Consider the following 23,563-nt stretch of genomic DNA (forward strand, 5'->3'; position numbering starts at 1 on the left):
CCTAAGAAAACTGTTGATGCCTTGCCTATTACTGCTCAACTAACCATGCAGGCAGAAAAAGTTCGACAGAATGAGTACATGCATACCTCATACAATCATTATGCTCACTCATCAGGAAGAAATTTTAATGCCTATTCCTTCAATTATGCTTGTTCTTCCTCGAGCAATAACTATGCTTACCGAAAGAAATCGTATCCTGGTCGCTCTATTGTTTCTAAGCCACCTGCAAAGATATGGGTGGTTAAGAAAGCCTAATTCTTCTGCAAGACTATGTCTCCGGGTGTACAGAATGGATAATGGATAGTGGATGCACTAGTCATATGACCGGAGACAAGTCGTTGTTTGTCGACACCTACTTAACTGCTTCTCCTCTGAAGTATATCACTTTTGGCGACAACAACAACGGAAAGGTAATTGGGCTAGGTAAAATTGCTATATCCAAAGACAAGTCCATTGATGATGTTTTACTTGTTCAGTCCCTTGGATTCAATCTCATGTCTGTTGGCAAGCTATGTGATTTAGGCATGCTAGTTCTATTCTCAATATCCAAATGCTTTGTCTTCATGACCTCTGACAATTCCTTTGTCTTTGAGGGAATTAGAAAGGGTCATCTTTACATTGTGGATTTCTCTAAGGGTCCCTCAGTCCAAACTTGTTTGCTTGCAAAAGCAACCGAAGGTTGGCTGTGGCACCGAAGACTTGGTCATGCAGGTATGAGAAATTTGCAGACCCTAGTGAAGAAAAACCATCTCCGTGGCATTCCTGATGTAAAATTCGACAAGGATCGTCTCTGTGCTGCATGTGAAGCTGGCAAATTGGACATGAAGCATCACTCATCCAAGACAGTTATGACCACAACAAGACCACTAAAATCCTTCATATGGATTTATTCGGTCCTCAAAATTACGCAAGCTTCGGTGGCAGTCAGTATGGTCTGGTTATTGTTGATGATCTCTCTCGTTACACTTGGGTATTCTTTCTCGAATGCAAGACCTGCACTCAAGATATCTTCAAAAGTTTCGCTAAGAAGGCCCAGAATGAATATGATGTGCGAATTAAGCATGTCAGAAGCGACAATGGAACTGAGTTCAAAAATACTCATATTGCTGAATTTCTCGATGAACATGGTATCACACATGAGTTCTCTGCCACATACACTCCCCAACAGAATGGAGTTGTTGAATGAAAGAACAGAACTCTCATTGAAATGGCGAGAACAATGCTCAGTGAGTACAAAACTCCCATTCGCTTCTGGGTTCATGCTAATAACACTGCCTGTCATGTTATCAATCGTGTTTATCTTCACAAGTTCCTTAAGAAAACTTCATATGAGCTTATCACTGGCAAGAAACCGAATGTTTCTTATCTACGTGTTTTTTGTGCACCTTGTTACATTCTTGATATGAATCATTCTTCCAAGTTTGCACCTAAGATACATGAAGGTTTTCTTCTTGGTTATGGCTCAAACTCGCATACATATCATGTCTATAACTCTCAACACATGAAAGTTATGGATACGGTAAATGTGCGGTATGAATCTAACGGCTCCCAATAGGAGCACCTGCCAAATGTGATAGATGAACCACTGATTTCGGATGCTATTCGGCAAATGGCCATTGGGAGCGTCAAGCCTGTTGAAGGAAATGCACCTGAGTCCTCTGATGATGATGCTCCTATGACTTGAAGCAGAACTCGTCAAGACACTGCTGAAGCAAATGCTCCTCCAAATGGAAATGACAATCAAACTCCAAATGCCGATCAAAAGGCAATCCCGAAGGGAATGATGATACAAATGTTGATGCTGATGAAAATGACAAGGCTCATCTCAAAGAAAATTCTCACCCTCGACTTGCAAACCGACTTTATCCTTCATTAATTCTTGACGAGATTGAGAATCCAGGTTATCGACCCACAACTCGTTCGCGCACTCATTTGGCTAATTACTGTGGCAGTTTCTGCTTTGTCTCATTGGCAGAACCTACCAAGTATGAAGAATCCATGAATGATCCTGATTGGATGAATGCCATGCAAGAGGAGTTGGTGCAATTCAAATTAAATGACGCGTGGGAATTAGTTGACAAACCTAATCCCAAGAAGCACAATATCATCGGCACGAAATGGATTTACTGCAATAAGCAAGATGAGAATGGCATTCTGGTGGGAAACAAAGCATGACTTGTTGCTCAAGGGTACACACAGGTAGAAGGTATTGATTTCGGTGAAACATATGCTCATGTTGCACGCCTTGAGGCAATTCGCATTCTTCTCGCTTATGCCAATTACAATAATATCTTGCTTTATCAAATGGATTGAAAAGTGTCTTCCTCAATGGTGAAATTGATGAGGAAGTTTATGTTAGACAGCCACCTCGCTTTGAACACCCTGATTTTGCTAACAAAGTTTTCAGGTTGAAGAAAGCTTTATATGGGCTAAAGCAAGCCCCTCGAGCTTGGTATGACACCTTGAAGAAGTTTTTGCTCGACAAAGGGTTCAAGCCAGGATCCACTGATCCCACACTTTTCACTCGTACTATTGATAATGATCTATTAATATGTCAAATCTATGTGGATGATATTATCTTCGGCTGTACTAACAATGCTTGCAGCTTAGAGTTCGGGAAAATGATGTCCGGTAAATATCAAATGTCTATGATGGGTGAACTCAAGTTCTTTCTCGGACTGCAAATTCGTCAACAAGCAAATGGCATTTTCATTTCTCAGGAGAAATATCTAAAAGAATGCCTGAAGAAGTTCAAAATGCAAGATTGCAAAATGAAGGGCTATAAAACTCCTATGCCGACGAATGGTATATGCAGTCAGTTGAGGATTCTGCCAGACCGCACAGTATGGCTGATGAAGAAGAGGTATTCATGGGAACTGCTGATGAGTCTAAAGCTACAAATGCCAAGGGACCAATGGTAGGTCCATCTACCAGCAAAAGGAAGAGATCCGAACAAAATGAAAACGAGCAAGAAGCAGATGCTCCAAAGAAAAGGAAAGGTGGCAGGCAACCCTTCACAAATTCAGCACAGTACATCTCTCATGATGATTACAACACTGCACCAGGAGAAGATTCATCACAAAGGAAGAAGCTTCTGCTAAGGATTCGGGGCCACTGGGTGCGCAAGTGGTTTCACTATAAGATGGTTCATCCTCGGTTTGCTAACAATTTTGCTTTCCATCCTCCTTGGGGTGACTGTCGAGAAATTGGACTCATTCGAGCAAGCGATCCCCAACAAAGGCCTCCTCCACCTCCTGATGCCGATGAGTCTTCGCTCAAAACACCTGATTCTTATCCCGAAGAAAAGGCCAAGTGCCTAAAGAATGCTGAAAAGAGATCCAAGAAGGCTAAAAAGGAGCAAGCAAGAGAGGAAGAAAATCGTCGTCTCACCAAATCAAACGTCAAAAAGAAAAAGGCTGATGGAAAATCAGAAGGAACACGATCCCAGATCTGCTGCGCTTAAGAAAAAGAGCGTGCCAAAGAGAAGGCCTGCTAAACCAATGGAGCGTGAAAGTGATTCTTCCGATCAAGATGATCCTCCACTCACACGAGAAGAAATTGACGCAACTCTTTCAGAATAAGTGAACATCACTACATCCACCGTTCTGCCTGATCTTCGAGCAAGTGCTGTCCCAATAGCACCTCCGAAGAAGAACCCATTGAAGAGAAATACTCCTCCTACCACTGTTACAATGGTTGATGAAGTAAATACAGCTCCTCATCCTGATGTAATAGATCTGCAAGATTTGGTAGTTGATGCCCCAGTAGGCGCAGCTAAGCCAGGAGAAAAACTCCCGAAGTAAAAGGTGAAGAAAATCACTGCTCCCTCTGCCAAGCAAAGTGCTCCGCAAGGAAATACAGTGAAGGAAAAAGCAGCTCAATTTGCTCCGAAGCTGACACAACCTTTGGCTACAATGCCTCTGACCGAGCAAAATCTTGTTCAGACTGCTCCTGCTGCATAGATCTATGATGGCTCCGATGCACCTCATTCCTACAATCGAGTATTCATCATGGAGCAGCTTGACAGAATTGTGGAAAACCTGTTTGATGGAGAAGTGGCATCTTTGCCCATTCCCTCTGAAGTTATTGCTCAAGCTTCCGCTCTGGTTCAGGACATGAAAGATGACTCTGTTCAGATCAGTAACCTCACTGCCCAGCTCGATGATCTCGACAACCGAATGAAAGCTGCAAAAATTCAAGTTTGTCATCAAACAACTTGAAGAATCATATGTGGATGTCAATCGAGTCTTGGACTATCCTTCGGAACAGACGATTAGGATTTCATTCTGATCCAGATCAAATTGTTTGCAAGATATGCCTCGTCAAGCCCAAGTCACCGATATAATGATCTTGTCAAGGGGCATATTGATCTGTCGAAGCAAAAGAAGAAGAAGAAAATTCAAATAAAAGTGCTCCTCCTCCTCCCACGAAAGAAAAGTCTCCAGATGTTGTACCAAAGAAGGAAAACACACCTGAGCCTGCTATTCCCTCTCAAGCTCATGAACCAGTTATCGATGCTCCTATGTCGCCAAGGCCAACTGAACCAGTGCCTTTGGCCTCTCCTGTTCATGAAGCAAATACTTCTCAACAAAATGTATCAGAAGAAGGTGAAATTCCTCAGTCTGTGCACCAAGCCTCTCCAGATCATGTTGAGACAAATGAATGTATTCCTCCCGAGGAACCTCAACCGACTACCGAAGAACATCCTCCCCAGTCGTCAGTGCTTGATAAAGTAACTACTCCCTCTCCACTTTGAATTTCCCTCAACACCTCGAAGAAGATTTCAGATGATGGTCCTTCTGCAGCAAAGTCAGTTTCTGCACATCACTCAGACTCCGTAATATATGGTGATGAAGTGATTTCCCTTGAAGATGAGCTCAAATATCCATATCTTCGCGAGCAACTGCCATTATTTTCTATCGTTATTGGCGTCAAAGGGCCACTTTTCAATAGGAACACTCATCTGCAGTTCTTTCAAGAGAGTCCATACAGCAAGCCTCGCACTTTTGAATCGCCTTGGTTTTGGACTCAAGAACAGGCTATATATTATTCTTGGATCCTATATGATAGCCGCAAGATTTTTCCTCATGAGTTCCCGGATATCACTGCGATGAAGAATATTGTCTGCTTCAATCAAGTATTGGAACTTATCGAAGATTTTGGCCTCACGCATATCTTTGCATATCAACATCCAAGGAACAAAGAGATTATCATTCAATTCTATGCCACTCCATACATCACTGGTGATGCATCTGATAGCACAAAGTGGATCATGGAATGGATGACCGAAGCGAAAAGAATAAAGTGCTGTGCTATGGATTTTGTGTCTCATTTTCATTTCCCTCAGTTCGAACATGGAAAGACAGAAATTCGAGTTCACAACATTGATGCAATTTCTGATGAAGATTTCCAGTGCACAATGGATCAAGACAAAATTCATGACTGCACTGATCCTCCCTTGCCCGAGCACTTGACTTTTGACAATCAAACTCTTAGTCATTTGCTCACCTACACCATCTCTCCTCTGGTTGGAATGAATTGTAACAATTCTATATCTAATGTTCTTCGAAACACCATCTATGCCATCTCCCAAGGATACATATTCAATGTCGAAGACATGTTTCTGTGCATCCTGATGGATTCTGCTCAACATCCGAAGACAGTCAAATATTTTGGGCCTTGGATCCAAAAGGTGGTTGACTATGCAATGAAAACCAAATATTTAGCCAAAGTCAGTCACAAAAGCTTCATTCCTCCCATGCATGATACGCTGCATGTCATGGAGGAATCCTCTTAGGGAAAAATCAGTGTCAAGCATTCCAGATTACCACAACACATTCAATGGGCCACGGCTACCTCAGTGTGATCGACTGCCGAATACTCAACCTCCTTCACACCTTGAAGTGAGTTTGCGCACTCAATAGCTTCTGTTGAAGCATATAGCTGAGGATCGCCAAGAGAAAGAACATTTGGCTGCCGAATTGAATGCCATCAACAACCTTACAAAAGTTGTGCACATGATTACCGCTGAAAACAAGAAGCGTCTATGGAAATTGCTTCGGAAGTTCTTCTCCAAGAAGCAATTGAGAAACTCTGATCTCAAAGAACTTTATGAGTATATTGATCAAGGGTTTTCAGCTGAAGATTTTCAAGATCGTATTACTCCGCCTCTGCCAGCTCGTGAGCCAACAACTGATTTACTTCAGTTTCAACTGCGCAAATTGCTCGACGAATCAGAAGCAACCTCACCCACAAAGAACTTGCTAAAGGAAACACTACAAAAAAAGACACATCCATGACATTTTGGGCCAAACGAATTTTTTTCCTGTCACGCTTATGACACTTCTATTACGATAATTGTGACAAAAGAACGTATTATCATAGATGTGGTGGGCTCCTACTTCTATGACAAAAAATCATGACAGAAAATGGGCTTTTCGTCCTAGGCGGGCCGGGGACGTACCTGCATGACATTCTTTGGGCCATCCATGACGGAAAAAAGCATGGTAGAAGCGAGGGCGGGGAAAATATCGGCGAGTTCCCGGTTATGGTGGGTGGTCGGGGCCGAGCGTGGCACGGAGGTTTGCACGTTTCTCTCGTACACGTATGCACGTGTGTGTGAGGTGTTGGGCTCTAAAGCGGGCAGTTCGCTTACTGAATCCGAGCGATTGCACTAGCAACGCGCTTTACTGAACCCGAGCGATCAATCCCTTGGCTGTTAACTGAACTTGAGTGATTCCTTTGCTGGTGCTGCTAACTGAAGTCGATTGAACTTGCCTCTTGATGAACAGTGACCGTTGTTGGGTGATGTATGCTAGAACTACGTCGATATTTCCCCAAAGAGGAAGGGATGATGCAGCTTAGCAATGGCAGCTATTTCCCTCAGTGATGAGACCAAGGTTATCGAACCAGTAGGAGAACCACGCAACACTACGTGAACGACACCTGCACACACACAACAAATACTCGCAACCCAGCGTATTAAAGGGGTTGTCAATCCCTTTCGGGCAACGGCACCATAAATTGGCAAATGGACGTGAGAAAGTTGTACTAGATTGATAGATGCAAATAAAAGCAAATAAAATTCAGCAAGGTATTTTTGGTTTAATAGATCTGAAAATAAAAGCAAATAAAAATAAATCGCAAAGACAAATATAATAAAGAAGAGACCCGGGGGCCGTAGATTTCACTAGTGGCTTCTCTCGAGAAAAATAACAAACGATGGGTAAACGAATTACTGTTGGGCAATTGATAGAACTTCAAATAATCATGACGATATCCAGGCAATGATCATTATATAGGCATCACGTCCAAGATTAGTAGACCGACTTCTGCCTGCATCTACTACTATTACTCCACACGTCCACCGATATCCAGCATGCATCTAGTGTATTAAGTTCATGAAAAAACGGAGTAATGCAATAATAACGATGACATGATGTAGACAAGATCTATTTATGTAGAAATAAACCCCATCTTGGTATCCTTAATAGCAACGATACATACGTGTCGGTTCCCCTTCTGTCACTGGGATCAAGCACCGTAAGATCGAACCCATCACAAAGCACCTCTTCGCATTGCAAGATAAATAGATCAAGTTGGCCAAACAAAACCCAAATAACGGAGAAGAAATACGAGGCTATAAGCAATCATGCATATAAGAGATCAAGAAGACTCAAATAACTTTCATGGATAAAAACATAGATCGGATCATAAACTCAAAGTTCATCGGATCCCAACAAACGCACCATAAAAAAGAGTTACATCATATGGATCTCCAAGAGACCATTGTATTGAGACTCAAAAGAGAGAGAGAGAGAGAGAGGAAGCCATCTTGCTACTAACTACGGACCCGTAGGTCTACAAAGAACCACTCACGCATCATCGGAGGGGCACCAATGGGCATGATGAACCCCTCCATGATGGTGTCTAGATTGGATCTGGTGTTTCTGGAACTTGCGGTGGCTGGAATTGATTTTCGTCGACTCTCCTAGGGTTTCTGGAATATTGGGGTATTTATAGATCAAAGAGGCGGTGTGGGAGGCCACCGAGGTGGGCACAACCCACCAGGGCACGCCTGATGGCCCAGGCGCGCCCTGGTGTCTTGTGCTCACCTCGGGCTCCCTCTTCGGTACTTCTTTGGCCCACTGGATGTCTTCTGGTCCAAAAAAATCCACAAAAAGTTTCACTGCGTTTGGACTCCGTTCGATATTGATTTCCTGCGATGTAAAAAACATGCAGAAAACAGCAACTGGCACTGGGCACTATGTCAATAGGTTAGTACCAAAACATGATATAAAATGACTATAAAATGATTGTAAAACATCCGAGAATGATAATATAACAGCATGGAACAATCAAATTATAGATACGTTGGAGACGTATCATTGGGTGGGATGAACAGTTCCTGGTGGGGGTTGGATGAACAGGACTCCGTGGTAGTAGTAGGCTGTTGCCGCTAGATGAACAGGACCCCGGCCGATCGAGGAGGCCGCCACACCCGAGTCTGTTGGTGGTGGATGAATAGGACCCCATGGAGGGTTGGTTGAATAGTAGCCAGTGGAGGCTGGATGAACAGGGCCCCGTGGAGGGCTAGTTGAACAGTAGCCGGTGGAGGCTGGATGAACAGTAGCCCGTGGATGAACAGTGGCTGGTGGAGGCTAGAGGAAGTCAACGGTGGATGAACAGTAGCAAGTGGAGAGGCTAGAGGAAGTCGACGATGGATGAACAGTAGCCCGTGGAGGCGTAGAGGCTGGAGCGAGGCACTAGACGGTGGATGAACAGTAACCCATGGAGTCCCGTTATGCGGTATGCCACACCCCTCTCGATGAACAGGATCCCATTCTGACTGTAGGCGCTCCAACACAAGTCTATTTCCTCCGTTTTGCAGTATGCCACACCCCTCCCGATCAACAGCACCCCGTTTCGACCGTAGGAGCTCAAACACAAGTCCGTTTCCTCCGTTCTGTGGTACGCCAGGCCTCATTTTGGCTGTTCTGTCATAGACGGTTGGCTCCTGATGAACACGACGAACTCCCTCGCCTCCCGATGAGCACGACACAGCTTCTCCGTTCCGACCCAGCCGGTTGGCTGCTGATTAACAGGACGCCATTGCTGCCGTTAGCTGCCTTTCCATGTACACAAGCCCTGGCCGTACATATGCGCGAGTAGGCATTCGGGACCCCGCACAGATGTACATATGTGGCTGTATTTTTTGGCATTTGGATATACGTATGTGTACACGGTTTAGACTTGACTGCCTGAACTGCTACGTCGGGGGCTCTACTACTACACGTGTCGTTGCTTGCTCGGCCATGGGTCATTTTTGCAGAGACACCGATCAGCTAGTATGTACGTACACGTTGGCGACCACCCAGACAATGCTACGTACGCGTCTACCGGGTGGGTCCCAACAGTCAGGGAGGATAAGGAGGCACTTCTTTGCGTGCGAAGATATAGCTGGTGGGTCCAAGCTGTCAACGAGAGGAATCATTTTTTTGCATGCAATATGGAGGCACTTCCTTGCATCCGAAGATGTAGCTGGTGGGTCCAGCTCTTAGCGTCACCGCGTACAGTCGTCTTCCAATGGCTTTCATTCGTTGACCACGTTGACCATGCCACGCCGAGAGCACCAAGCCGGTGGACGACGGGAAGGCCTAGGAAGGGAACGACGCAGAGCCGGGGAAGACGCGGCAGTGGATGCCCACGCGAAGGGGGGTATGAGGGTTGACTGCTTAGGCTGCGGTGTGAGGCTGCCGTCGCCGGAGAATAACAGGAGGTGTGGGTGAGTAGAGGGATGGCATGGCCAGCGCTGGCAGCATAGCCTGCCATGGGAGGCAGTAGCAGGCAGTCTAGCAGGTGCTGGTTTCGGCGGCTGGAGCAAGAAGATCGGAAATTTAAGAAGCAACGCGGCTGTTGGATGTTAATCCAATGGTCACTGCTGCTAGAATCGTTTGTTGACTAGGTTAACAAAGCCCTGCGTACGTGTCAACTTAGTAGGCCCACAAGTCAGCCTCCGAGCTAGCAGGGGGAGGAATCATTTTTCTTGCATGTAATAAGGAGGCACTTCCTTCTGTGCGAAGACGTAGCATTTTATTAAAAAATGAACTAAGATGTGCATTTTATTAAAAGAAACATAGGCTAGGCTGCGCTTATTTTAGGATCTTGTGTACAATTATCGGCCCAGTTGCAGGTACATCCCTAGTGTGGTCCACGGCAGCCTTGGTGGCGACAAATAGTACAACCCCGGTTCCTGCACTGGTATCTCAACACCAATCACCTTCTGTATGGTGGACGGCTTCTTCATCCATGCCATAACCGTCAGAGCCCAGCTGTCTGGAGGAACAAACATACTTACGAGCTCACCTCCTAGGTCTTTGATAAGCTCAATCATGGACTCGCTGTTCCAAGCACGTCAAGGCATGCCGTGGAAGGTAAGCTTTGTTAAAAACTCAAGCTCAGAGGGCACCGAGCCCCATCCTGGGTGCCACCGATGAAATCTCACCAGCGCGCCATTGCAGAACAAATGCCAGGAAGATTCGAACACATGACTGCAATCGAAAGTTGTCTGGAACCTGATGAATAAATCAGCCGGTGGCTGACATACTTCGACGAGCAAGTCACTTATTTGGATGCTGCGCGTAATGCCAAGAGCTTTGACAAGGTCGTCCGGCGAGACGGGAGGCCGGTCGCCGTTGATGGTTACCATCAGCACTTTGCCGGCAAACCGGTCATCAAGTGCCGCCACGCCACTATTAAGCGACAGCACGCAGTGCACGAAGGTAGGACAGACCTTAGGATCTCCGGCTCGGAGATCCGCGTTGACCGGCAACATGATAGTATGCTTGAGTACAGGGAGTATAGGAGGGGGGTTTGGGGGAACTAGAGTAGGAATCGAGATTCCAGATATGGGGGAGGGGCGGGAGATTGGGGATGAAAAGGTAGCATGAATTTTGCCAATATGCTCTCGGCGCGCAAGCGCATGAAAACACCGGTGGCGCCCACATGTCGGCCTAAGAGTCCTATTTCTTTCTTTTTTTGAGCACCCGACATGAGAGTCATAATTGACCTGTTTGGCATTGCGTTACTACTCGGGCCATATTCAACGACACCTCACTGGCCCAAACAAGTGTACATCATCAAAAAGACACTGAGCTCAAATTATAACTTGAAAAAAGGATATACTCTGAACACTGGAGAATGGTGATGCCCTCATTTAGCCCACCAGTAGTTCGAGACAATAAACAGTTCGAAACAATGATATATACAACATTCAAACACTGACTAGTGACTACCACTGACATAAACAGCAAGACATGATAGTTCATAAGAAGTCTTGCTACACCACCAAAACGCACCCATCTGCAGCGCTCAGACTCTCGTGATCCAGACAAGAATGACATTCTAAACAGAAGCAACTATTACATAGTAAGAGGACATAGACGAGGATGACCAAATGACAAGGAATATGCATAACAAAAGAAAGAACTACCCATCCAAAACCAGCAGCAAAGACAACAAAGTCATTCGAAGAGATGATCCAACACCATCATAATTTGAAGCCCCGCTATAGCCACTAATGCTTCAGAGAAACCACAACTCCACCCTTTCGCCGCAATAGCCCAATTACCTATCAACCTGAAGGCTTGAACCACATCACTGCATGTCGGACTTGAGACATCCAAGGATCAAATTTAATACAGATGCCTTTGTCATTCTCACCTTCTTTTGGCTGCGGGTTGTATCATTGAAAATCAGGGGAGTCTTCTCCCGAAGTCCTAGGGCTGGCCGTGTAGACACAGTATTCCCTAGCAAACAGAGCCTCTCTGCCATCAAGGTCCTTGCCAACGGTGATCTCCTGGTTAATCAGATAATTGAGTCCGAGAATCAGAGAGTGCGAACCAAGGCTGTTTACCCGCCTCCAACTCAAAAATCCTGAAGGCCCCAACAAGTTGGTATCCTGCTCATAGACGTAACCTCCACTATCCGGATACTCACATATTTCACGGTGCTTGTACATAGTGGGATTTTTGCAATATAACTTTTCCGGCTCATGTGTGCGAATGATCATCAGTCTTCTGCCGTCGTTCGATCGAGCGAGGAACCAGTTGTGCTTCCCTGTTTTTAGCAAAGGTGGTGTGATTACAAAGGGCGGTAACTATAGGGACACTGCATCATATCAAAAAGGACTGACATTGTTAATGTAAGATCAACATTGTTCAGAGTATGAGTAGGATAATGCAAGAAACAACATTGATCTATCCCCATTGGAACTGAGAGGAAAATACATGGAAATGTATGTTGGGTTCGAAAATATAGAAGTGCTGTGCATGGTTGTACTCATGTTATCTCACAATCGATTCTTCACAGGAAACTACCATGTCATGCATGTTATGTACTCCCTCCGTTCCTAAATATAAGTCATTTTAGAGATTTGAAATGGACTACAACATACACATGTATATAGACATATTTTAGAGTGAAGATTCACTCATTTTGTTCCGTATGTAGTCCCTTGTTGGAATCTCTAAAAAGACTTACATTTGGGAACACAGGGAGTAATCATGTTCTGTCCTCGCAAACAAATTCTTCAAGGAAACTAAAAGACCATGCATTGTTATATACTCATGTTCTGTGGGCAAAATTCTTGTGAGGATATTATTTTAGCCATTGATTGCTGAAGGGCGAATATAGGTATGCACACATGGTAAGCATTATAGGATTTCACTACTTCCAAATATAGAGTTCTCCATATGCACATTTACTTCCCTAATGTATGGTTAGATGAAACCAACAGTGTGATGCATGTTTCTACATCATTAAAATGAGGAAACTAACATGGCTATTGATACACACTCATATTAGTAGTATATAGATTACTATAAAGTAAGGAGAATATCCATATCTTCCTAACCGTTTGATTATTCAAGGGTACAATGTAATGAAATGGTCACAATCGCACGAATTAACTCATTCCAAATATAGCTGATTTACGGCGTCTCTAATACATTGCCATAGTTCTACTCAAATTCTGCTCAAACGGGGATATGCCAATCATCACAAAAAGTTCAAATAGTGTCATGGCGTTATCATTAAAATCAGATGAAAACAACTTACACGCGGCATCCCAGCAATACGTGGTGCCAACTGCTTTGTCGATCGCTGATACGTCTCCATCGTATCTACTTTTCCAAACTCTTCAGCCCTTGTTTTTGAACTCTAATTTGCATGATTTGAATAGAACTAACCCGGACTGACGTTGTTTTCAGCAGAATTGCCTTGGTGTTATTTTTGTGCAGAAATAAAAGTTCTCGGAATGACCTGGAAATTTACGGAGAATATTATTGGAATAATAAAAATATTGGCGAAAGAATGTTCCAGAGGGGACCCACCGGCTGTCCACAAGGGTGGAGGCCCCCCTAGGGTGCGCCCCTGACTTGTGGGTCCCCTGGACCTCCACCGACCTCAACTCCAACTCCATATATTCACTTATGGCGAAAAATCAGAGAGAAGGATTCATCATGTTTTACAATACGGAGCCGCCGCCGCCTCCTGTACTTCATCGAGAGGGCAGATCGGCTCGGGGCTCCGGAGAGGGGAAATGGACGCCGTCATCATCATCAACCATCCTCCATCACCAATTTCATGATGCTCACCACCGTGCGTGAGTAATTCCATCGTAGGCTTGCTAGATGGTGATGGGTTGGGTGAGATTTATCATGTAATCGAGTTAGTTTTGTTAGGGTTTGATCCCTAGTATCCACTATGTTCTGAGATTGATGTTGCTATGACTTTGCTATGCTTAATGCTTGTCAGTAGGGCCCTAGTGCCATGAATTCAATTCTGAACCCTTTATGTTTTCATGAATATATTTGTGTTCTTGATCCAATCTTGCAAGTTGTAGACACCTATTACGAGTTGTGATCCGCATACCCCAAGGTGACAATAATTGGGATTCTTTCCGGTAATTACCGTAGTTTGAGGAGTTGATGTATTCACTAAGTGCTAATGCTTTGGTCCGATTCTCTATTAAAAGGAGACCTTAATATCCCTTAGTTTCCATTAGGACCCTACTGCCACGGGAGGGTAGGACAAAAGATGTCATGCAAGTTCTTTTCCATAAGCACGTATGACTATATTTGGAATACATGCCTACATTATATTGATGAATTGGAGCTAGTTCTGTGTCACCCTAGGTTCTAACTGTTGCATGATGAATGCCATCCAACATAATTATCCATCATTGATCCATTTCCTACGAACTTTTCACATATTGATCTTTGCCACGTTACTTTTCCGTTGCCACTGTTACAATTGCTACAAAACTGCTACTGTTACTTTTGCCACCGTTACCGTTACTTGCATACTACTTTGCTACTAAATACTTTGCTGCATATATTAAGTCTTTCAGGTGTGGTTGAATTGACAACTCAGCTGCTAATACTTGAGAATATTCTTTGGCTCCCCTTGTGTTGAATCAATAAATTTGGGTTGAATACTCTACCCTCGAAAACTATTGCGATCCCTTATACTTGTGGGTTATCAAGCCCTGTTTCTGGCGCCGTTGTCAGGGAGCATAGCTCTATTCTCTGAGTCACTTGGGATTTATATCTGTTGATCACTATGAGGAACTTGAAAGATACTAGAACCAAGATTTTTCCCTCTACTACGAGGGGAGGTAAGGAACTGCCACCTAGCTCTGCACTTGATTCACCTTCTGTTTTGAGTAAGCTTGCGACACCTACACCTGCTATTGATTCTGATATGTCACATGTTATTGATGATGCTACTTCTGCTATGAATGATGCTTATGATGCTACTACTTTGCTTGATAAAACTGTGCCACTGGGTGAATTACTTGATGAACACCTTGCTAGAGTTAGAACTATTGATTATGCTGAAGATGATGATATTTCTGAAACTGATGAAGTTATTGAGACTGAAAACTTTGAAACACCTGTTAGTCCTAGCTCTCTTAGATATGAACTTCCTGTTATGCCTGAGGGTTATGTTATGGATGGAGAGGTAGCTAGGGACTTTCTTGCTTGTAAGGATAGAGATGATCTTAAGAAATTATTGTGCAAGTGGAAAGAAAAGTCTTTGAATGCTAGAATGCAATATGATCCTAAGTTTGATACTTCACCTATCTTTGTTACTGATAAGGATTATGAATTCCCTGTCAATCCTGAGTTAATTACTTTGGTTGAATCTGATCCTTTCTATGGTTATGAATCTGAAAGTATTGTGGCACATCTTACTAAATTGAATGATATAGCCACCCTATTTGCTCATGAGGAATTTTTTTGATATTACTATATTCTTAAATTGTTTCCTTTCTCGTTAAAGGGTGATGCTAAGTTATGGTTTAATTCTCTTGCTCCTGGTTGTGTGCGTAGTCCCCAGGATATGATTTATTACTTCTCTGAAAAATATTTTCCTGCTCATAAGAAACAAGCTTCTTTAAAGGAAATATTTAACTTTGTGCAAATTGAAGAAGAGAGTCTCCCACAAGCTTGGGGGAGGCTTCTCCAATTACGTAATGCTTTGCCTGATCATCCTCTCAAGAAAAATGAAATACTTGATATCTTTTATAATGGACTAACCGATGCTTCTAGGGACCACCTAGATAGTTGTGCTGGTTGTGTTTTCAGGGAATGAACTGTTGAGCAAGCTGAATTGCTATTGAATAATATATTGAGTAATGATAATGATTGCACACTTCCTGGAACCAATTCCTAAGCCAATCCGAAGAAAAGAGGTATTCTATTTCTCAGTCCTGAAGGTATGCAAGAGGCAAAGAAATCTATGAAAGAAAAGGGTATTAAAGCTGAAGATGTTAAGAATTTACCGCCTATTGAAGAAATACATGGTCTTGATAACCCGACACAGGTAGTAGAGGTAAATTCTCTCTATAGATTTTATGAAGGTGATATTCCTTATAATAAGTCTGCTAGTCAATGCTTGGACGAGTTTGATAATTTTATTGTTAAACAAGAAAATTTCAATGCTTATGTTAGTAGACAATTGGAACGTAATGCTTACATGCTTGACTGCTTGGGTGATTATATGAGTAGAACTATTAGTGATCTAAGATTATTAGTAAGCATGCTCCATGGTTAAAACTCAAGTAGAACAAGTACTTAAGGCACATGATGATTTGCTCAATGAGTTGAATAGTAAGAATAATGATAATGTTGTTAGAGTTATGAGTAGAGGTGGTAGAATGACTCGGGAAACCTTGTATCCTGAAGGCCACCCTAAGAGAATCGAGCAAGATTCTCAGGGAATTAATACTGATGCACCTAGTGCTCCTAGCAATAAAAAGAAAAAGAAAACGGATAGGACTTTGCATGCTTCTAGTGAACCTGTTAAAGATACACCTGAGAATCCAAATGATATATCTATTTCTGATGCTGAGACACAATCTGGTGATGAACATGAACCTAGTCCTAATGTTGACGTTGATGTTCATGTTGATGCTCAACCTAGTAATGATAATGATGTGGAGATTGAACCTGCTGTTGATCTTGATAACCCACAACCTAAGAATCAACGTTATGATAAGAGAGACTTCATAGCTAGGAAACATGGTAAAGAAAGAGAACCATGGGTTCAGAAACCCATGCCCTTTCCTCCTAAACCATCCAAGAAAAAGGATGATGAGGATTTTGAGCGCTTTGTTGAAATGCTTAGACCGGTCTTTTTGCTTATGCGTTTGACTGATATTCTAAAAATGTCTCCTTATGCTAAGTATATGAAAGATATTATTAAAAATAAAAGAAAGATACTGGAAGCTGGAATTTCCACCACGCTTGCTAATTACACTTTTAAGGGTGGAGTACCAAAGAAACTAGGAGACCCAGGAGTACCAACTATACCATGCTCCATTAAAAGAAACTATGTTAAAACCGCTTTGTGTGATTTGGGTGCCGGTGTTAGTGTTATGCCTTTCTCTTTATATCGTAGACTTGAATTGAATAAGTTGACGCCAACTGAAATCTTTTGCAAATGGCTGATAAATCAACTGCTATACCGATCGGTATTTGTGAGGATGTGCTTGTTGTAGTTGCAAATGTTACTATTTTAACGGACTTTGTTATTCTTGATATTCCCGAGGACAACAGTATGTCGATTATCCTTGGTAGACCCTTTTTGAATACTGCAGGGGCTGTTATTGATTGCAACAAAGGCAATGTCACTTTTCATGTTAATGGTAATGAGCATATGGTACCCTTTCCGAAGAAACAACCTCAAGTTCATAGTATCAATTCTATTGGAAAAAATTCAACTATTAGTGTTGGATGTTTTGAATTCCCTCTCCCTGCTATCAAAAAGAAATATGATATTCTTATTGTTGGGGACATGCATATCCCCATTGAGGTGACCTAGTGTTATTCAAAAATTCTCCGGTTTCATGTTATTCAAAAGAAGTTTGTTAATAAGACTTGATCAACCTTGTTAATGGATTCCTTTTGATGAGCACGAGATGGATGAATTTAGAAAGCACAACTTTCTGTACCCACCTTTTACTTTCTGTTATTTAGAATAAATAAAGCAAAAATAGTATTATGTGTCTATTTTCTGAATTTTTTGTGCAATAAACAAATGTCTTAAAAATAAAAGTTCTCCAAAGGCCCTGAAAATTTAGTACGTTTTTTATAGAATATTTAAGGATTTTTGGCACTGAGAACACACCAGGGGGCTGCATCAGTGGACCACAAGGGTGGAGGGCGTGCCCTACCGCCCTAGGCGCGCCCCTACCTTGTGGGTCCCACATGGGCCCCCTCACTTATTACAGCACCCATCCACTTCATCTTCCTCCATAAAAAATCACCCCGTTGCTCAAACCCGTGTTCTTGCTCATCTTGCTGCCATTTTTGCTCTCCTTGTGCAAAGCTCCATTTGCAAAACTGTTTTGGGGGTTTGTTCTTCGGTATGTGACTCCTCCAATGGTCCAATTAGTTTTTGTTCTAGTGCTTTATTTATTGCAGATTTTTGCTGCTAAGGTGACCCTGTTCTTGAGCTTGCATGTCAAATTTATATGGTCCAAGGTAGTTTTGATGCATGATATAGCCTCTAGGCACTTGTAAGATTAGTTGCTATCAATCCTGTTGAGTTTGGTTCACTTTCATTTTGAGTCACTAAAAATTTCAGAAATTTTTCAGAGGAAGAAGAATGTTTAGGAAATATACCAAGGTGGTTCCTCGAGGAAGCAACCCCAAGGCTCGCGATACGTGAGCCGGATCTTCAACCACCAAGAGAAGCTCCAATACGGCCTTGCGAATGGTCGTGGGATCAATTCATGGTTCATGCAAGTTTCAAGGAGGAATTTGATGCGTACGTACAAAATGCTGGCCTTGAGGATTTCGTGTCAGATAAGTGTCGGAAGTACTATCACCTCACTGATTCATTTGTGCGCAGATTCAAATTTACATCCCAGCGCAATACTCATACTGTTTTATTTGATCTATATGATAAATCGTATACCATGGACCTTGAAGATTTTAGTGTTTCATGCAAAATTCCACAACGGGGCATACTTAGTGAGCCTCGCAAAACTGAGTATAATGATTTCCTTGCTAGCATCACTGTGGGAGAAACTAGAAATATTACACAAGCTACCATGGGGAGCATTCATTTTCCTGCCATACATTATTTTGCTCTCTTTATAGGTAGATGCATTAATGGTAAACATGATCATAGCCACCTTTGTGCGTCGGATCTTAGTGTCCTCAAGTGTGCGGTAACGGGTGATAAATGATATAACTTGGGGGCTATTTTTGCGAGGAGGTTACATCTTAATGCTACAGATGGAGATTTCTTTGGTGGGATTTATGCCACCCGTCTAGCTAATTATCTCGGGGTACCCATAAAGGGGAATGACATTGAGTTACCGCTTGCTTTCCTTGATTATAATGCTTTGGTACGCTATCAGTTTCTTGTGAGGAACGAATAGTCCCTCCTGTACCGACTAATCTTTGACAGACAGCGTGCTGTCCATATTACCCTTCCTGCTCTTGCCTTCTTTAACTTTCAGGTAAAAGGGAGATATTTTATAACTAGAGAGGAGGCAAACGAGTATGAGAGAGAGGTGGAGGCCGCTCGCCTCCATGCTGCAGCCCTTCAGGCAGTAGCTGCCGCATCCCAGTACAATGCCGACTACAACTTTGGATATCTGCCAGGCCAACCGTGGCCCTAGACCAACTTAGGCCAAAAGCCTAAGCTTGGGGGAGTATGTATTTCTCACCAACATTACATTCATGTTCACACACTCATTCCAGTTGTCGGTGTTCATACTTTTTCATTGTATTAACCATGTTAGTTTATTTATTTTTCTCGCTTTCTTCTTGTGTGTTTGAAAAACTTTGAGAAAATCCAAAAAAATAGTTATAGCTTCTTTCCTTTCCATGTTTATTTAGTAGTACTATTAAAAGAAAACCCAAAAAGATTTCACATTCTTCTTTTGCTTGTTGGGAGCTTTCCCGTGTAAATAGTTTTTCTTGTTCTTGTTTTACTTTCTTCAGAAAAACAAAAATTCAAAAAATATTTCAGTGTGTTTCTTTGAAATTATTTTTCCTTTCTTTGGGGTGAGAGGAGAAGACCACGATGAAAATGATGAGTGGCTCTCATATGCATTATTGTTTATCTAACAAAGAGCCCATATTACCTTGTCTTCTCCTTTGAATAAATGTTTGCAGATTCCAGCTTAGTCCAATGCACGTGCACGCTTATTATTATTCACACCGTTCGGTCGTGCAAGTGAAAGGCAATAATGACGATATTTGATGAAATGATTGAGATGAGGAAAAGCTGGTACGAACTCGACCTATTTTGTTTTTGTAAGTATGGTTAGTTCATCGTTCTTGATTCAGCCCATTATGAATGAAACATGTTTCCAATGAATTAGAGATTATAGTTACTCATGCCATGCTTAATTAGCTAGGAGTTTGTAATGGTTTACCTTGCGTGCCAACATGCTTTTAAAATGGTTGTGATGTAGTATGATAGGATGGTATCCTCCTTTGAATGATTCAAGTGGCTTGACTTGGCACATGTTCACGCATGTAGTTGAAACAAAAACAACATAGCCTCTACGATATTTATGTTCATGGTGATTTATATCCTACTCATGCTTGCACTCAATGTTGGTTAATCTCAATGCATGTTTATGACTGTTGACGCTCTCTAGTTGGTCGCTCCTCAATCTTTTGCTAGCCTTCACTTGTACTAAGCGGGAATACTGCTTGTGCATCCACTTCCATAAACCCAAAGTTGTTCCATATGAGTCCACCATACCTACCTATATGCGGTATTTACCCGCCGTTCCAAGTAAATTTGCATGTGCCAAGCTCTAAACCTTCAAATAATCTGTTTGTATGCCCGAATCACTCATGTAGTGACTGGGGGCTGTCAGTATCTTCCATGCTAGGTGGGTTATTCTCACGATGAGTGTTGATTCACTTGTCATTCACGAGAAAGTGGCTGGTAATCGGGATGCCCAGTTCCATGCTCAGATCAAATCAAAATAAATATCAAACAAAACTCCCCCAGGACTGTTGTTGGTATGGACGGTACTCGTTGTTTCGGACCAGCCGTGGAGTGCGATTGTTGGTGGAGGGGGAGTAAAAACTTTACCATCCTGTTTGGGAACCGCCTATAATGTATCTAGTATGGAAGATACCGAGATCTCTTGGTTGTTATGTTGACAATGAAAGCATACCGCTCAAAATTATATTTATCTCTGTTTCAAAAAAGCTCGAACTCTGGCACCTCTGCAAATCCCTGCTTCCCTCTACGAAGGGCCTATCTATTTATTTTAATGTTGAGTCATCATCCTCTTATAAAAAGCACCAGTTAGAGAGCACCGCTGTCATTTGTATGCTTTGCAATTAATTGATATTGAGTATGACTGTGGCTGGATCTCTTTTTCCATGAATTATAATGTCTAGTCAGTCCTTGATCTTCAGGGGTGCTCTACATTTATGTTTTGCGGTCTCGGAAAGGTCTAGCGAGATACCATTCTGTTATACCATATCATGATTGTTTTTGTTTTGAAAAAGGGGTGCTCTACATATTATTATTGCTCGCTAGTTGATTATGCCATTGATATGAGTAAACGTGAGACCTAAATGTTATTGTGAATATGGTTAGTTCATGATCTTTGATGAAACCCTGAATGCTGGCTATACATATTTGCAACAACAGGATCAAACAGAGTTTGTAAAAGTTTTTCTTTATCACTTTCATTTTATCAACTGAATTGCTTGAGGACAAGCAATGGGTTTAGCTTGGGGGAGTTGATACGTCTCCATCGTATCTACTTTTCCAAACTCTTTTGTCCTTGTTTTGGACTCTAATTTGCATGATTTGAATAGAACTAACCCGGACTGACGTTGTTTTCAGCAGAATTGCCTTGGTGTTATTTTTGTGTAGAAATAAAAGTTCTCGGAATGACCTGAAAATTTACGGAGAATATTTTTGGAATAAATAAAAAATATTGGCAAAAGAATCTACTAGAGGGGTCCCACCGGCTATCCACAAGGGTGGAGGGCGCGTCCCCTGCCTTGTGGGTCCCCTGGACCTCCACCAACCTCAACTCCAACTCCATATATTCACTTTCAGGGAGAAATAAATTAGAGAGCAGGATTCATCACGTTTTACGATATGGAGCCGCCACCGCCTCCTGTTCTTCATCGGGAGAGCAGACCCGGAGTCCGTTCGGGGCTCCGGAGAGGGGAAATCGACACCGTTGTCATCACCAACCATCCTCCATCACCAATTTCATGATGCTCACCGCCGTCCGTGAGTAATTCCATCGTAGGCTTGCTGGAGGGTGATGGGTTGGATGAGATTTATCATGTAATCGAGTTAGTTTTGTTAGGGTTTGATCCCTAGTATCTACTATGTTCTGAGATTGATGTTTCTATGACTTTGCTATGCTTAATGCTTGTCACTAGGGCCCCAGTGCCATGAATTCAGATCTGAACCCTTTATATTTTCATGAATATATTTGTGTTCTTGATCCGATCTTGCAAGTTGTAGACACCTATTACGAGTTATGATCTGCATACCCCAAGGTGACAATAATTGGGATTCTTTCCGATGATTACCGTAGTTTGAGGAGTTCATGTACTCACTAAGTGCTAATGCTTTGGTTCGCTTCTCTATTAAGGAGGCCTTAATATTCCTTAGTTTCCATTAGGACCCCGCTGCCACGGGAGGCTAGGACAAAAGATGTCATGCAAGTTCTTTTCCATAAGCACGTAGGACTATATTCGGAATACATGCCAACATTATATTGATGAATTGGAGCTAGTTCCGTGTCACCCTAGGTTATAACTGTTGCATGATGAATGTCATTCGACATAATTATCCATCATTGATCCATTGCCTACGAGCTTTTCACATATTGATCTTTGCCACGTTACTTTTCCGTTGCCACTGTTACAATTGCTACAAAACTACTACTGTTACTTTTGCCACCGTTACCGTTACTTCCATACTAATTTGCTACTAAATACTTTGCTGCAGATATTAAGTCTTTCAGGTGTGGTTGAATTGACAACTCAGCTGCTAATACTTGAGAGTATTCTTTGGCTCCCCTTGTGTCGGATCAATAAATTTGGGTTGAATACTCTACCCTAAAAAACTGTTGTGATCCCCTATACTTGTCGGTTATCAATCGCGTAGATGATGCCATTGTGTTCAATAGCATCACAGAAGCGTGTATCAGCTTTGATGATCCACCGCGAGGTGAGTCATCTCCAGCTAAAGAAGGCACCGGCGGAAAGATAGGCGAGTCCGCGGTCGAACAAGGCAATTAGCTTGAAGTCTGCATAATCCGCATATCATGTGGGCACTTGGCAGATTACAATCTTCTGCAAAACAAGGTCCGTCCAACCGACGTGGTAATCTAGATGACTTGGACCGCGACGGTAAAACCCTACATAATCCAACGGAGGAAGGATGATCTCATGGGAGGTGTGGAAGTTCACGAGCATCAACTTTTTCCCATCTTCTCTGACGGCAGCCATCCAGTGGGAGTTCACGCTGACCCAGGACATACCTGCCAAGAAGTTTCGGGCGATGGTGATCGGATCAAAGTCGAGCGGCATGATGTACGGTGACCCACTACATACCTGCAAAGAATTTTCAGCTAATGGAGGTCAGATTGAAGTCGAGGGGCATCATGTACCCCTCTGTATCATGGTGAGCAAATCTCGCAAGACCAGATAGTAGCAAGCAGGGTGTCTTGAAAAGCTCAGGCCTCGCTTCGATGATGGCCGCGTGCATGTCCCTCGAGCATGCAGCTAGCCGCATGGCGCTCAACATATCCATACACGAACAACAGAGGTTGAGGATGTCACTGCGGAGATTGCTCCAATCGCGGCTCATATGGATGCTGCACGGTTCGCGTTCAGCCATGGTGGAGTTTGGAAGGTGGGGTTTTGGGGGGCTTGATTTACGGGGGAGAAGGCTCACAGTGCTGGAGCGGCTAGCGAGGGAATAGTGGTACTAGGGGAGGAGAGCGAGGCGAGGGTACGCGGTGGCACAGTGAGATGAT

Source organism: Aegilops tauschii, chromosome 3, assembly GCF_002575655.3.
Source record: "Aegilops tauschii subsp. strangulata cultivar AL8/78 chromosome 3, Aet v6.0, whole genome shotgun sequence".
NCBI lineage: Eukaryota > Viridiplantae > Streptophyta > Magnoliopsida > Poales > Poaceae > Aegilops > Aegilops tauschii.